Below are 14,669 nucleotides of genomic sequence, written 5' to 3'. Positions count from 1 at the left end.
GGAGCAGCTAGTACTGCCCTTCTTATGTCAGCCTATTAAATGTTCCTTAGAGGAAGGATTCCTTTTCTTACATAGAGGCCACAGCGAATGTACTGTTGGGGTATAGGCAGGTCTGGCTCCAAACTTTCTTCCTTCCCTAACAGTCAACTTTAGATTTTTAGCTTAATCTCTCTCACACCTAGCTCACTCCCCTGTCTATTGAAGACAAAAAGAATATTATTCCATATAAGCTTTTTCAATATAGTAGTAAAGGCAAAGATGTAACATATGTAAATCACTGAGTGGAGCAATTATATATTTATAACTCTTTGCAAACACTAGTTCTTTTTATCATTAGCATCAGTGTCTGTGAGCAAAATTATCCCAGAGAACTGTCACCCAAAAGTGCCTATGCATAGCTTCTTCTGTAAGGAGGCTCTCAAAGCCATCTTGGGGCCAGCTGGCCTGGATGGATTCTGGTTGTATGACACTGTGGCAAGGAGGATGGGCTTGTGTCAAACTACCCAGCAAATTTGGTCAGAATAGTAAGGTGCTCCCATGAGTTTGTAGTTGTGCTGACATGTAGGTCCCCTGGGCTCTTCCAGCAGCACAGCAGGAGCCCTCAGAGTGCGACTCTGGTGGGGAGCAGCCAGCTTGGCTCCTTTTTGGTGACTATTTTGTGTAGGTGCTGAGCCTGCAGCAAAAGGTGCAGTGCACACACATCCTGTTTGTTTTGACTTACTTAGATTTTGTGTAAAATGTAAAGATGCCACACACATGTTATAAAACACTGACAAAAGTGTCAATAGTATATATGCCAACCTGGTTTTTAATATTATATTCCTTTGAGTATTGGTATAAGTAGTCATGGTATTAAATATAGTTACTGCCCCAAACTCAGATTATTTCCTTAATCAAACAATAAATTAAAGCCAACTAACAAAATCATTTTCCCACAAAATAGGCAATCTTATTTCCTGAAACAATTTTCAAAATGAGTCTGTGCATCCTGGCCAAATGTTTATTTAAAAAAAGTTTATTAAGAACTTAAACGTATTTTTCACATCTCCTTAATCTTTAGTTTTATACTCTTTTATTTCAGATGAAAAATAAGTGACATTTTTCTTTTTCCTTTTTCAAATGAAAGGACTATTTCTTAGAGCAGTTTTAGATTTGCTTAGAAAAGCTGGACAGAATGTAGAATTGTGAGTTATCAACTGTCATCCTATATTAATGTGTTAAAAATGTTGAAATAGATGAACCCCAATTGACAATTGTTAGTGAAGCATCCACAGTGTATGTTAGGGTTCACTTCTGTGGCACTATTCATGAGCTTTTAACACATGTATGATGACATGAATTTGCCAGTACAATGCCATACAAATCAGTCACACTCACCTTGTGATCTCCTGTGCTTTCTTATCCACATCTCCCCCCACCAAATATCTGACATCCCTCATCTTTGCACTGCCTCTGTAGATATTCGTCTTTCAGAATATCACATCGTTGAATTCCTACAGTATGTAGCCACTGACATTGTCTTGTTTCATTAACTATTTATAGTTTCCCCTCTGTCTTTGCATGGCTGTATGTCTCATTAGAAAAGACTGTTCCTTAGGAAATATAAACCAAGTTGACACTCTTTTTAGTAAATGACACAGAAAGAAGATACAAATAACTAAAATTTCAAAAAAAATTACAGCTATTCCTTCCAACCTAATAAAATTTATATGTATATAAAAGTATACTCTGAAGCTTTGTAGTCCAACAAATTAGATCATATAGATAACATGAACAGTTTTTTCCAAAGTACAATCACTTAAATCTACCCCAGAATCTATAAAAGATACACCTCTATGGTGGATCTACAAGCTATGCTTTGGTTCTGGAATGGCCCCCAAAATTCACCTGTGCTCAAAGGTGGGCTTTTGAAAAGTGAGTGGATGCTGGATGCTCTATGCTCATTAGGAGAGTCATCCGCTAATGAGTTCAGTAGCTGTTGACAACGGAGCATGTTAGAGAAGCATCACTGGGGCAGGACCGGAAGCCCGCATCTCCCCCAAGCTCCTCCCCTTTCTCCCTGCCCCCAGGCTAGCTTTGTGTTGTCCAGTATTGGCTCCTGCTAAACTGTAGACTGAAACTTTTGAAACTCTGAGCAAAAATGAGATCCCTCCTCCTTTAGGTTGAGGTACTGCATCTCCATGAAAAGGCATGTGAATGCGACGCTAACCTTCTAAAATAGAAAGTGGACATAAATGATATAAATGATGATCCCATTGCATTTTGTCCAGCTGCCTATTCATAGACATTTACAGTAAAGGGAGGAAGAGGAAGGACTTTTGCTTAGGCTTTATAGCTATAGAGAAGAAGGATTTTCTTCCTTTCTCCCTGGGGAATACCTCCATTTTTCTACTGCTCTTTAATGAAGAGTAATCTGTCACCTTAAAAACATTCAATTATCAAAGTTTATAGTTTCAAAATGTTTAACAACTTTCTTCTGCCTAAAGAAAGTAATAAATTTTTGAAAGAAAATAAAAAACATTATTACTTATATTAATACTAAGTAACAAAGGGCCGGCCGAATAGCTCAGACGATTAAAGAGCGAGTTTAGGCAGATGCAGGGGCCGACCCCGGACCAGGGCACGCTGAGAAGGCGATTTAGATTGGGCGTGGGGTGGCGCACCTGTAATTCCAACACTCACGAGGTTATAAACAGGAGAATCGCTATGAGTCCAATCTACCCAGTGAGACACTGTAGGCCCTGTTTAAAACAAAAACAAAAACAAAAACAAAACAGTAACATAAAAGCAAATGTATTTAAATTCCATCAATTTAAAATATTTTCCATATATAGTGCAATGAAAAATCCAGAAAGCAAGAAATTTCCACATTGAAAAGTAAGGTGAAGCTTAGAACTGTACATGAAGAGACTGAGAATTTGTAAGATAAGTCCTGAAGATTTTTATGCAAGTAAGTGCTAGTGAAAAAAAGAAAATATAAATTTCTAACACATGACTCTGTCTTGATTGTATTCTTTGCTGTCTTGCTCCTTCGCCTTCCTTTCCTTCTTTCCTCCTTCTTTTTACTTTGCTTTATCTCTTTCCTTCCTCCATAGCTAAAACAATATGAAATAGATCTAACATTGTGTAAATCACAAAATAAAACATTGTCATATTCCATTAAGGAACATCTGGTATTGTGGTGTACGGCTGTTAAGTACCTTGTGAATATTCACTCAGCAGAGTATCTGCAATTTAAATGCTTTGATGTAGTTAATAGGAGTTGTCAAAGAAACACATTAACATGCCTACGAGATTAATTCTGCACTTTACAGACTTCATGGGTATGAATAAGTCAAGCCCATAACATAGTTGCACAAGCCCAAAAGGTCATATTTACATCTTTTATGCATTTGAGTTCTGAAAAATCAAACACTATCTCTTAAATTGCATTTTAAAAAAAATAATTCTTCAAATGTTATCTATATGGCATCATTAAAAAGCTCATTGTATGCTTCCAATGGCATGCACATATTTGTCTATAATTTTTTTTTCTTTTAAGGTAAGAAAATTTTTGTACTCCCTAAAAAATTGGATTGGAATAAGCTACAATACATTATTTTAGAAAAAAAATAAGTAAGTGTTGTTTGATTTAGGCTGCTTTTTGTACCTCTTTACTATTTATTTATTTATTTATTTATTTATTTATTTATTTATTTGTATGTCTTAGGGACGGGTCTACGGGGTGTTCAGGGTCTCACTACTAGATTTGACTCCTAGTGATCCGCCTGGCTACAGTCTCCCAAGAGCTGGGATTACAGAAGTGCGCCACCACGCCTAGTCTCAATTGCCATCTCAGAGGGCCCCGGGGGTGTGGCCGGCATGGCAGGTCAGGGGTAGAATCCCAGGCCCCTGCACCTGCTTACAAGCACTTTAATCAGCTGAGCTATTTGGCCAGCTCTCTTTACTGATTTTCGAAGACCTTTACTTTCGCATATATATCTAGCTGAAACTTGGTTTATGCTAACACAAAACTGATGTTGCCTAAATATGAACATCTAACATGAACCTCACAGTAAAGAAGCACAGAAAGAGAAGGTGAAAAATATGGCAGAATCTTTGAAGACTGTGTTGGCTATTGTCTCAGTTACTCTTCTCTCATGCTGGGACAAATACCTGACATTCAAAATAAAGGAAGGAAAGGTGTATTTAGCTCACAGTTTGTGGAGGCTTCAGTCCATACAAAGCTGGCTCCAAACTAGACTGGCACATGGCCGAGAGCAACCTTGCATGGTGGCGGCAAAGAGCAGAGAGCAAAAGGAGGACTAGCAGCAGCAAGGGCAACAGAGTAAGTCTGTCTCCTTTATGTTACACTTAGGCTGCCTGCGCCAGGCTGGATGCAGCACTCACACCCAAAATCCCAGCAGTCCTGACACCCGTAATCCCAGCAGTACTCAGACCCATAATTCCAGCAGTACTGACACCCATAATCCCAGAAGTACTCAGATACATAATCCCAGCCTTGGATCATGAATTAATCACAAACTAGAACTGAGCTTCAATGACTGCATGAGGCTGTGGGGGGACAAATACACACAAACCATAATAGCTATATTTTTTCAATAGATTTGTAAAGAAGACAAAGTGCCTTTAACATCGCCTTTATCTTTCCTTTCTAGAATTCTTATGGAATGCAGGATTTCTTCCATAGTGAAGAGTTATATTTTTTCAATGATTTCACAATCGTCTAACAGTCTTTTTAACTTGGACTCCACAAATTATGTGAAATCAGCTATAATTATTGTGACAGCAATGAAATAATAGGCAAATGTTTGAGTAAGTGTCAAAAATGACAATTATTATTATTGGTCACATTAATTACTAATAATGCAATTCATTAGAATAATTATCATCTAAGCTAAATAAAGTCTAAATTAATAGACTGATGGACAAATTTTATTTCCCTGAACAATCCTACCTCAATATAGATGAGATTAAAAGTAGTATCTTACAAACCCAATAGGAAATGCATGATATCTGCTTGTCCAGCAATGAAGATACTAAGAGTAGCTACTTTGAAAGGTGGAGCAAGTCCTCCACTCCATAGTTAGGCTTTTCATTTTGCAATTAAAAAGTAAGCTAAACTATGCAGAAGCTCATTCCTCCATCAGTGAGCCAGTTATTTTAACATTAATTACCAGTACTTTCTAATGTTTGTAAAATGATGATGCTTTAGTTTTATCATTACTTTAACACTCATCAATTGGCTATCCTCTATAAAATAAAGCTTGTCCTTATTGCCTGAAGCAGTTTGATCATACTTAAAAACAGTACTCTGAAAAGAATGGGCTATCCTTGTTTTTCCCCTGTAATTTTCAATGTGTGTGGGGTTTTTTTTTGTGGCTCAGGCAACCTTAAGGGCGGGTCTGGTAAGGCAGGTGGAGGTGGGGATCCAACAGCAGTAGCCTGTGCCTGACTACATTTGCATGAGCAGGCGCTTAAATAACTGAGCTAACCTGCAGGCCTCCAATTTTCAAATTAAAGGTATGTTAATGGTTATCTCAAAAGCGAATGGAATAATTTTTATAAGCTTCTCTTTTTTGGTCTCATTGTGAATTTGTGTACTTTACAGGTCAGGCAAGATGGTATCTTGATTTAGCATCAGGTGCACATTTGTTTTATTTCATCAGTGTTTTCAGTCTAATATAGACTTTATTAAAACTTTGGTGATGGGTTTCTGTTCGAGTTGTTTCCTTCTTCCTCCCTCCCTCCATTCTCTTCTTCCCTGTTCAGGTTTTCCTTCATTGGTTTCCTTATCATGCTTGCAAACATGAAGCCACAAATGCGTTTCTTGTTTCCACACAATCTGTTACACAAACAGCAAGCAAGTTATACTGTTCAGCACCTAGCTGTATTCACTGAAAATATATCATAAAGGTAAGTAAATACTGATAAGTGGGTACACTCAGCATTCATTACTCTCTCTTTCTATAATACTTCCTGTATGAATGGATCCCAGTTTTTACAAGCAGTGTTATGTGATAGAGGACTCATTCTTAAACTGTTTCAATTAATACCCCATTCTTTTATCTTGTTTAAGTTCAACTTTTTTTTTTCTTGTATTTTAGTAGGAGTCTACAGGGTCTCATTACGTAGATTGGACTTGTAGTGATCTTCCTGTTTTCAGCCTCCCGAGAGCTGGGGTTACAGGCATGTGTCACCATACCCAGTCGGAATTGCCGCCTCAGCATGTGCTGTGGGTGGGGCCAGCACAGAACGCTGGGGATCAAACCCCGAACCCCAGCCATTGCATCTGCCTAAGCAGGTGCTTTAATCTGCTGATCTATTTGGCTGGCTTTTTCAATTTCTTTAATACTTCTTTGATCTTAATTGCTCATGATCATTATTATTATGTATGTGATATAAGCAATAAATATGTTGTTGATTGTCATTGACCCTGATGTAGCTACCCATTTACATGATTATGACAGATACACTACTAATAACAATAGCACCTTTCTGGTTTTATTTTAATATAATTATTAATGTACACTTATCTTGGTAATAGATTCCATAGTGACTTTTCGTATACACATACATCATATGTCAATCATGCCCATCTCCATAATCTTCACTTCCAGTGTTTCAGTTTATTCTTTTTTTTACCTCATACACAATTTTCTGGTCTCTAAAAGGTCTTGTTTATTTGTCTGTTCACAACAGATTCTTCTAGTGTAATTCAGACTGGCTTTGAACTCATTAAGTAGCCAAGGCTAGCTTCGAACTCTTGGCAATCCTCTTGCCTCAGCCTCCTGAGTACTGGGCTGACAGGCATGTGCCACTACTGCTGACATGATTTGCATTTTCTTGAAGATTAGAGATGCCCAGCACTTTTTCATTTATCTTTTAACTATGTGTATGCTTTCTTTGGATAAGTGTCTCCATCATTTTCTCATTAAATAAATTCAATTATTAAGTATATTTATTGTTTATCATTGAATTGTAAGATTTTCTAATACTTTTTGGAATTAATTCTTATGTGACATTTGTTTTTAATTATTTTCTCTTCTGCTGTAGATTTTCTTTTCACTAGTTCTAACAATTGAATCATGAGGTTGGTGTAAAGTCAGACATGCAGATCAATGTAATAAAATACAAACCTCAGGAATAAATCCACATGTACATACATATTTAACTGATATTCACAGTGACCAAAATACACAATGGAGAAGAAAGAATCTTTCTGACAAATGATACTAGGAAAACTGAGCTGTCATATATGTAAGAACTAAATTGGATCTCTGTTTTATACGACACTTAAAAATCAACTAAAAGTGGATGAAATATTTAAATACAGCACCTATAGAGTCCTAGAAGAAATCACAGGCAAAACCTGTGCACTACTAAGCTTCATAATAACTTCAGAGCTATCACAACAAAACCATGTGCTAATTAAAAAATTAGACAGGGGCAAGTACAAATTAAAAAGCCTGTACTTATAAATTGGCCTTATTTTTTAACTAATCTTGCCATATCCCGCTGAGTACTAGATTATTATTATTATTTATTTTTTTTTTTTGGTGGAACCAGAGATTGAACTCAGACCCTTGTGTTTGCCAGGCAAGCACTTATTCTACTGAGACATCTCTCCCCGGCCCATAGCTTTTCTTTTTTCTTTTTTTTTTTTTTTTTTTTTGGTGGAACTGGGGATTGAACTCAGGCCCCTGCGCTTGCCAGGGAAGTGCTTATTCCACTGAGCCATCTCCCCGAGTACTAGATTATTAGTTCCCTACATTCAACTTCTACTTGATAGTGTGCATACTATAAGGTTTTATCTGTGAGATTAAAAAACATATATCTCGACAATAAACAGTTGACAACATTTTTATCAAAACAGAAATTCATATTCATTTAAAAGTGACAAGTAGCATACAGAATTAATTATAAACATATAAACATTCTTGACATGTAATTTACTACCAGTACATGTTAGTTTTGTAACCTAGATTTGATTCTTCAAACATATTTTACATGTCTGTCTTCCTAACATAACAATTTTTAAAGCTATTAATAAGACATCATACTCACTTAACTCTGGAATTCATCTATATCTGTCTATATTTGTCACAAACTTCTTTTCAACACATTTGCTTGTGAAGTTCGTTATCAGCAGAACTGGCAATTATCAGAAGTTGCTGACTTGAGCCTTTTACAGCTTAGCACATTAATATGGCATTAATTTTATACCTCGTGGTTATACTTTTCTGCTGGATGGTTAAGACTAAGTTAAAGCACGGCCTATATAACTTAAAATGTAACTTTTGTATCTGTCAGCCAAATCCCCTCAGGATGTATGCTGGAACCATGAACAGCACCTTGTAGATCTTTTGTCGGTGTCAGTCATTGGATGAGTCACGGCCATTGCTCGACCAGTTTGCTCTCTGTGAAAAGCCTGAGAGAATTTTTTCACTTGTGAAGTTTGGCTTCTAGGCAGACAGAAGTCTGGGATCAGTCTAAAACTACTGGTCAGGCTTTACCTTGAGTACAGGTGGAACTCATATGAATTAGAGTTATTATCCTCAGAAAATGAACATTGCTTTCTACATTTCTACTGCTGTTTGCCAACTGCTATTCATGCAAAGTCGCGCCAATACATGCAGTTGCTGTGAAGTTCCCTGGTAGTTTTGGAAGTGAAATGTCCCCTCTTACATAAGAAATAAAAATCATAGACATAATTCTCTAATACTTGAAAATGTTTATACACATGCAATTTTTTGGAGTATCACTTATGTAATACTAGAAAACTCCATTGTCATAAGACTAAAGTATTCATGAGACATACATTAGTTATTTTGCATTCCTAAAAGGTTAATTCTAGCAACTTTTTCCTCCTTTGAAAAATAACTTCTTCCCCCTTCTCAGTTCATGTAATTTGAGTCTAACCCTGCCCTCTCATGCCTAGGGATAATAATAGGTAAAACTAAAACACCATGTATTAAATAAATTCACAGCCACTTCCATTCTATTTCAGTACTTAATACATAGTCACAAGAATGATTCCACGTCAATTACAATCAACTCTACAACATGTACTGGAATTATCTCTAAAGTATCTTGCTTTTTATTCTAGGATCCTTAATTATGAATGTAAGTGAACCTAGAGATTACTGGTAACCACTATGAGGGTAGAATTGTTGAGTAGTGAAGCCAACAGCACAGCATCAGAGATAATGATAAAAGAGTCATCTCATTCATTTTTGTTTTGTTTTTTTTTCCAATGTTTGTATTGACACTTTTATTTGGTTTCAGTGATGGTGATGGAAAACTGCTTTAACTATGATTCACTGTGACCTGTATTTAATTATGGCAACTTATACTTGGGTCTCTTAGGACTAAAGCTGAACTGCATTGGGTCAGCTCTACTAAGATGATAAATTATTATTACTTCAAAAACAATTTTCCTTTCGCATAACTTTTAGCAAGATCTTGTAAGTTACACTGATTATGCTGTAAGAGATGAGCAGCCAATGCTAATTCAAATGGACACTCCCAAAAAGATTTATTTTTTTCCATGTTTGGTCAAAATTGCTTTAGCACAATGGAGATAGAATAAAATTCTTTACCAATCTGAAATGTATCACATTAATTGTAAATAAGGAAAAAAAAGGTCAAAACCTAGATTCCAGGTGCTCTTTAATGTGATCTGGCAGGCAAAAAATAATGAAATGAGATGAAATAAATGAAATAAAATATTGATAAATTCATGATGGATAAAAAAAGGGGAAATGAAGTTTTAATAGTACTTCCCAATTTATTTTCCTTTCAGTGCCCTGAAAACCCAGTATTTGTGAATTGGTCATGTTTCTTTCAGTCTTGGAGCAATGTCCAATAGATAGTAGCTTCTTGTGTCCCAGGAAATGCTGCAGGCTTGGCTGGGGTTACACACCCCTGGGCACTGACCTGATCATGGAGAAGGCAAGATAAATCCCTATACACAGCAAACAGAAGTGCAAGAGCATGTGATTGCTGCAAGTTGGGAAACATACTGCCATAGCAATTTCTAACTCCGTCCTTCTGAAACTCCATCCCACATCCCTGGTGTTGATCCCAGAGAACTGACGCTGAAAGTGGATCTTAGAATGGGAGGTGGAATGGGCTCATGGTGGAAAGTTCTGCAGTAGCCTCCAGAGGGACGCTTCATTTCCCCAACACTGCTAATGTGAGGTCATGTATATTGTTTTAAAGATGTTAGATTTGTGGGCTCCATTCAAGAGTTTCTGAATCAATGGTATCTATTATGTTGCTTGGTATTTTTCTTCTTCATGAAGGAATTTTTCTCTTTTTTCCTTCTTTATTTCTTCCTTCCCTTCCTCTTCCTGCTCTTTTCCTTCTCCCTCTCTTCCCTCCTTATCCTCCTATTTCTTCTTATCCTTCTGTTGCTGTTCCTGCTGCTGCTGCTTTTGTTTTTGCTTTCTTTCTTTCTTTCTTTCTTTCTTTCTTTCTTTCTTTCTTTCTTTCTTTCTTTCTTTCTTCTTTCTTTCTTTCTTTTTCTTTCTTTCTTTCTTTCTCCATCTGGGCCTGGTAATATGAGGAATGACACTTTTTTGGTAACATTCATTTTTTCCCCTTTGAAACAGTTTCATTCTGTATTTGAGACTGCCCTTGAACTTACCTTGTAGCCCAACTGACCTCAAACGTGCAGTGAGCCTCCTGCCACAGCATCACAAGTGCTGGGGTAATTGTTCAGTTTAAGTGTTAGTGGTATGTTGCATTTTCTCTTCTGGGCTCAATGTTGATCACAGGATTTCCCATCCCTGTGGGTACCCCAGGCCTGCCCCCAGAGGCCCCCCACACCTGCTGGAGTTCTGGGAGCCAGTCACTGTCCAGAGCCCATGCAGCCGCAGACCTGCACCCATCTGCTCCCAGGCTAATGTTCCTTAGAGCTTTTAATTCCCTTGCTTGATCCCAACCACATAGTCAAACTAATACTACATTTCCTAAAACTAATTTGAATTAATTTTACTTCAAATAATTGCTGCAAAATCTCTTCTTTTATACCTTGAATTTCATTTTTGGCAAAAATCAAAAAAGTTGCATCAAATAAATCAAATATACAGATTGGCCAAACTAATTTTTATCACTTATCTTTGTTTTGCATGAAAAAGGGTAAAAAAATGCAAAATTTAGAATTAAGTTTCAGAAAGACATACAATTATTTCAAGGCTTCCTCTATTTACCTTTTTCAGTTTTTTCTTACAGATTTTCAAAATCAAATGTCCATTAGCTTAATCTTACTTTCTCATTATATCAAAAATATCACTGAGAAAACATCAGAGTATGATTTCATTCCACAATAGAAAAATAACCTATTTTATTATTATTATTTATATATTTGGTACAGGGTCTCACTACACAGCTAGAACTCCTAGTGATCCCTCCGTATCCAGCCTTCCCATCAGTGGGATTACAGGTGTGCAACACCACACCTGGTCTCGATGGCCTGCTCAGCGCACCCGGGGGTGGGTCCGGCACAGCATGTGGTGCTGGGATCGAATCTTGGGCCCTACACTTGCCTAAGCAGACACTTAGTATGCTGAGCTATCTTGCCAGCCCATTAAATAATATATTTTAATAATTACTATTGACTGACTGAATTTTCAAATTTATTCACTTAAATAGTAGATCACTAAATTCAGAATAATTAGTGACAAGCAAATATGTTTGTAAGACTCTATATTGAAATCAAATTTACTGAAATCAGATGCAGAGAATATATTAAACCAGACATTCTCATAAATCTCCATTATAACAAGTTTCATCAAAATAGGAGAAAGTGTAACTATTTTATCTGGAATAATGTGAAGGAACAGGAGTTGAAGGGGGTCAGAATATCAGTGATATAATTGCTTTTCATTACTGTGAGCAAGAAAAAAAAAACAAGCATAAAATAAAAAAAAATGTTCAGGAAATTATGTGTTTGAATTTCTCTTGTGAGAACCTAAACTGAACTGTAATGCAATTTACATTGTTTAGGATAATACATTTGATTTTCAGTAGAATGGGCAACAATTTGTTCCATTCTATAGAAAAAAAGATTGTACATCAAACTCAAAAGTCATATTTTTGTTTCTTTGAAAGCAACGTTTTTGAAAAGGGTAGTACTCTTTTTTTTTTTTAATTTCAAGGAAAACTAATTGGAATAGCATATATCTCACTATCACAGGGTAAGAGTTTATTTCTTCTGCTGTTACCACAGTTAAACTTTCTAAATTATACATGTTTAAAATGAGGACCCGCGCAGTGGCTGGGGTTCATTCCTGGCTACCTTTCTGGCCCCGCCCCTGGGATGCAGAGAAGAGGACGGAGACTGGGCGTGGTAGCACGCGCGCCTGCATCCCAGCACTTGGGAGGTTGAAAACGGGAGAATCACTGTGAGTCCGATCTGTGTGGTGATACTCTGCAGACCCTGAAGTAGATACAAAAGTAAATAAATAAATAAAATGAAGACCGGGATATAAGCATTATCGGGAATCCTCATTGCAGTCAGAAAAGAGTAAAGATATTTGGAGATAAGCTCACTTTCATGTCACAATTTAGACTACCTTTACTTTTCTGTACTTAGCCTATCTGAAGTCATTTTAGACATTTGTATAAGACTTTTTTTTTTTTCTAAACACTAAGATAGTGATTTGTGTTTGGCAAAGTACTTAAACTTAATTTTCTCATTCTTTTCCTGTAGCCCAATCTGAGAGCTTTTTGCTGTTTTCTTGTGGGTTATTGGAAGAGTATGATTACTTTAATTCTATATGTTTTGTTAACCTTTAACACAGCATGATCTGCATCTTGAATATAATGAAGATTTCAGAATGTGTTGGTTTGGTGCTGAGAGCATAGCTCGGTGGTGGAGACCCTACCTAGCATATGTAAACCCCTCTGTTCAACACTCAGAAGGAAGAGGAGGAGGAGAAGGAAAAAAAGGAAGAGGAGGAGCAGGAGGGAGAGGAGGAGGAAGAGGAGGAGGAAGGGGAGGAGGAGCTAGAGGACGAGGAAGAGGAGGAGAAAAAGGCGGGGGAGGCAGAGGAGGAAGAGAAAGAGGAGGAAGAATGTCCCCAGATGAAATTGGAGTGCATTCTAGGATTCAGAAAGCTTACAGAAACAATCACACAACTAGGGCATATTGAAATTTTCCCTACCTGGTTAGGATATTTCTAATACGTCACTTGGATTCAGCTTCTTTAAGTGTGGTAATTAATCTAGATGTCCAATACGTGGATCACCAGTATTTGGTTTGAATTTTGTTTGTAAAGGTGCCTTGGCAGGAAATTCTTTTAGTGTGTAGATTCTTTCATTGTGGCAGACATGTTTAGCTATATTTTCTTATATATTTTACATTTTTGGTTTAATAGGGCCTCACTGTAAGTGTGCTTTTCATCATTGATAAAATTTGTTTGTGATTTAATATTTGATATGCATAATACTGCTATAAATACTCTTGTGCAATTCCTTAGCACCACATGTTCATAAATTGCTCTCAAGTATATGTATGTAATCGTTACAGAATGATGAGGCCATTTGTTAAACTCCTTCCTTGTTTGTATGAAACATTTTCTCCTTTACAGGCTTTATTTATATGTTTTTATTTATTCTGTTTATCTAGAACTACACTCTGTACTCTCTTATTTTCCTTGAAAATTGATACCACATTAATATTCTTATTATAAATGTTAATAGTATGGCTAATGTACATGATCAATGGACAGACCTGAAAACAATGGCCACTGATAGAATCAATCATCTCAGATTATTTTATCTGACATCCGAGAGGGTTAAGGAGTAGGATTTAATTAATTATTACCTGACAAGTACTCTGAAGAAAAATAGAGGATTGAGGAGGAGCTTGTGGATGAACAATCAACATGTCCTAGATTCAATCTCTAGCATTCCTCCCCCCAAAAAATAAAGAGAAAGAAAAGAGGATAAATTACTGGATTACATATCCTGATGACGCTGAGAATATGCTCCTGAAAACACATTGTAACATGTCCAAAATCTATAGTTTTAAAAATTGAAACGTATGCATGTATGTATGTATGTATGTATGTATTAGTACAAGCTCTACAGAGTCTGACTACACAATTGGACTTGTAGTGATTCTCCTGTTTTCAACTTCCTAAACACTGGGATTACAGAGGTGCACAACCTTATCCAGTCTCAGTCCATGTCTCAGTGGAACAAAGGGGCAGTGCCAGCACGACATGCCAGAGATTGAACCCTGGTTTCTTTAGCCTGCTGAGCTATGTGGCTGGACCTGAAATTTATAAAGTCAAAAAAGTTTGAATTTAGAAAAAGATAGTACAGGTATTTCCAACATAACCTACATTCATTTTCAATTTATTTATTACTATTTTGTGATGCTTAGTCATTTGGTAGTTTAGTTCTATTGACATATTATTCTAGTAGTGCCCATATTTTATTTTTTTTTTCTTTTCAAAGTTTTATTGATAAACAGATAGCAATGAGACAGTTTCAAATCAAAGCCAAAGTACAGTTTCAACAAATAATACACTGCATATATTCTTCTTAGTGGTTAATTGCTGTACATGATGCAGAATTGTGATCCTACTTACAAACACCATTAGAAAAAATCATTCTATTCATTAAGAGAATGCAACTATATATCTATCCCAACC

Source organism: Octodon degus, unplaced genomic scaffold, assembly GCF_000260255.1.
Source record: "Octodon degus isolate 3935 unplaced genomic scaffold, OctDeg1.0 scaffold00097, whole genome shotgun sequence".
Classification (NCBI taxonomy): Eukaryota; Metazoa; Chordata; class Mammalia; order Rodentia; family Octodontidae; genus Octodon; species Octodon degus.
The sequence above is the reverse complement of the archived record's forward strand: the minus strand, read 5'-3'. Positions refer to the sequence as shown.